The 3281-nt window shown below is 44.7% G+C and overlaps 1 non-coding gene across 1 annotated transcript; it reads right to left on the minus strand.

Moving 5' to 3' along the window:
- Positions 1-2778: 2778 nt before the first annotated feature.
- On the minus strand, positions 2779-2852 carry TRNAI-UAU (transfer RNA isoleucine (anticodon UAU)). The gene has a single exon. It is a non-coding gene; the product is annotated as a tRNA-Ile (tRNA).
- Between the last annotated feature and the right edge of the window lie 429 nt (positions 2853-3281).

A 3281-nucleotide genomic window follows, 5' to 3' on the forward strand; every position in this document is an offset into this window, starting at 1 on the left:
AGTTTTAGCAATTGTGAAAGACTAAATGATAGTTGAGTATGCGGACTTGCTGAAAAGCTCTTATATTGACTCTTTCCGATGTTATGATAAATTGCAATTGCTTCAATGACTGAGACTATAGTTTGTTAGTTTTCAATGAAGTTTCTGATTCATACTTGACATTGTGAATAGGTTGTTACTTTAGCATAAGAAATCATATGACAATATATATATATATGTTGCTGTTTTAAGAATGATCATGATGCCCTCATGTCCGTATTTTATTTTATCGACACCTCTATCTCTAAACATGTGAACATATTTTCCGTTATCGGCTTCCGCTTGAGGACAAGCAAGGTCTAAACTTGGGGGAGTTGATACGTCCATTTTGCATCATGCTTTTATATCGATATTTATTGCATTATGGGCTGTTATTACACATTATGTCACAATACTTATGCATATTCTCTCTTATTTTACAAGGTTTATACGAAGAGGGAGAATGCCGGCAGCTGGAATTTTGGGCTGCAAAAGGAGCAAATATTAGAGACCTATTCTACACAACTCCAAAAGTCCTGAAACTCCACGAAAGTCAGTTTTGGAATATATAAAAAATATTGGGCGAAGAAACCACCAGAGGGGGCCACACCCTGTCCACGAGGGTGGGGGCGCGCCCTACCCCCCTGGGCACGCCCCTGCCTCGTGGGCCCCCTGGCAGGCCTCCGGTACCCATCTTTTGCTATATGAAGTCTTTCGCCCTGGAAAAAATCGAAAGGAAGCTTTCGGGACGAAGCGCCGTCGTCTCGAGGCGGAACCTGGGCAGAACCAATCTAGGGCTCCGGCGGAGCTGTTCTGCCGGGGAAACATCCCTCCGGGAGGGGGAAATCATCACCATCGTCATCACCATCGATCCTCTCAGCGGGAGGGGGCCAATCTCCATCAACATCTTCACCAGCACCATCTCCTCTCAAACCCTAGTTCATCTCTTGTATCCGATCTTTGTCTCAAAACCTCAGATTGGTACCTGTGGGTTGCTAGTAGTGTTGATTACTCATTGTAGTTGATGCTAGTTGGTTTATTCGGTGGAAGATCATATGTTCAGATCCTTTATGCATATTAATACCCCTCTGATTATGAACATGAATATGATTTGTGAGTAGTTACGTTTGTTCCTGAGGACATGGGAGAAGTCTTGCTATAAGTAGTCATGTGAATTTGGTATTCGTTCGATATTTTGATGAGATGTATGTTGTCTTTCCTCTAGTGGTGATATGTGAACGTCGACTACATGACACTTCACCATTGTTTGGGCCTAGAGAAAGGCATTGGGAAGTAATAAGTAGATGATGGGTTGCTAGAGTGACAGAAGCTTAAACCCTAGTTTATGCGTTGCTTCGTAAGGGGCTGATTTGGATCCACATGTTTCATGCTATGATTAGGTTTACCGTAATACTTTTTTTGTAGTTGCGGATGCTTGCAAGAGGGGTTAATCATAAGTGGGATGCTTGTCCAAAAAGGGCAGCACCTAAGCACCGGTCCACCCACATATCAAATTATCAAAATGACGAACGCGAATCATATGAGCATGATAAAAACTAGCTTGACGATAATTCTCATGTGTCCTCGGGAGCGTTTTCCTTTATACAAGAGTTTGTCCAGGCTTGTCCTTTGCTACAAAAAGGATTGGGCCACCTTGCTGCACCTTGTTTACTTTTATTACTTGTTACCTGTTACGAATTACCTTATCACAAAACTATTTGTTACCGATAATTTCAGTGCTTGCAGAGAATACCTTATTGAAAACCGCTTATCATTTTCTTCTGCTCCTTGTTGGGTTCGACACTCTTACTTATCGAAAGGACTACGATAGATCCCCTATACTTGTGGGTCATCAAGGTCATGCCAGTGGGGGACAAAGTTGCTGCGAAGCGCTGGAGACCATACTTGTCGTCCGCCATCGCAATTACACATGGTCATGTCGATCGGCGCCGTGGCGACGAGCCTCTGATTCCCCTGCCGCCGCCGCAATACCCACCCTCGCCACGTTTTTGAATCTCGCCTGCGTCGTCGCCGCAACATCCGATTCACCCGCCCTTGCCACGTTTTCGAATCTCGCCTGCGTCGTCGCCACAGAAAGGGAAGGGGAATGAAGCGTGGAAGCAAAACGGTGAGAGATGAGGGGGTGGAAGCAAAAAAAGATCCACCTGGTGCGACGCCTGGTAAAAGAGCTGTCGACCGTGAGATGAAGCGCGACCGGACGGCGTAGGAAATGGTTGCTCGCGCGGCTGTGTGCATTCGAATGAAAGAGAGCGTTTTCCAAAAGGAAAAAAATCACGTTTTCAGTACTTTTTTTTAAACATCAGTACAGACACAAACGCTCATATACATGTGCATACACTCACCCCTATGAACGCGCACACACACCCTACCCTATGAGCACCTCCGAAAGACTGAGCCGACATATCATCTTGAAATTTACGAAGTCACTGTAGGCACCTCGTCGTCGACGGGAACGTCTCCTCCCATTGAATGCACATCGCCGGAAATTCTGAAATAAATTTAGGAATAAATAGGAGCACCAGGATTTGAACCTTGGTGGACTGGAGATACCACAGTCCCTCTAACCATCCAACCACAGATTGGTTCACTCATTTTGAGTACCTATTTAACGGAGCCTAGGCAGCTTACGCATGATCGAGTCAAACCAGCACCGCCGGCCAACAACTTTTGTTTTTGTTGGATGGAGAAAAAATAGTCTCCAAAAAAATACTTGTGTCGTCGCGCCAAAAAGGAAAACTGTGCTCCCGGCGGGGCTCGAACCCGCGACCTTCGGCTCATAAGACCAACGCTCTAACCAACTGAGCTACGGGAGCTGTGCGATTTTGAATATTCGTTCCATATTTTTGTACGGTTGCTGAATTAAACATAAAGGTGATCCAAACTGTTTGGCTAATTACTCGTTACTCATAAGTTGATCAGCAATTTTCCCTATTGCTTATTATCGTAGCTCTTGCAGAAAAAGTAAAATTTATTTTTATATAAAAAGATATATTAATATCATGAGGATATCAGTCACATTGACCTTTGCATCAACATCATCTCAGTAGACGACGCATCAAGAAAAGGACAAAACACGAGCGTCTTCGTTGCTGGACTCAACCCTAACTTAAGATGATGGATTCTCATTTCAAAGAGAAGTTTCTAGTCCGGTCCGACTAATGAAGGCCGGGCCAAGAGCAGCCACGTGGCCGATGCCATCCTATGTGTATCACCACTTGCTGATCCATCAACACACCACCCGC

The sequence above is a fragment of the Triticum aestivum genome, chromosome 3D, assembly GCF_018294505.1.
Source record: "Triticum aestivum cultivar Chinese Spring chromosome 3D, IWGSC CS RefSeq v2.1, whole genome shotgun sequence".
Taxonomy (NCBI): Eukaryota; Viridiplantae; Streptophyta; class Magnoliopsida; order Poales; family Poaceae; genus Triticum; species Triticum aestivum.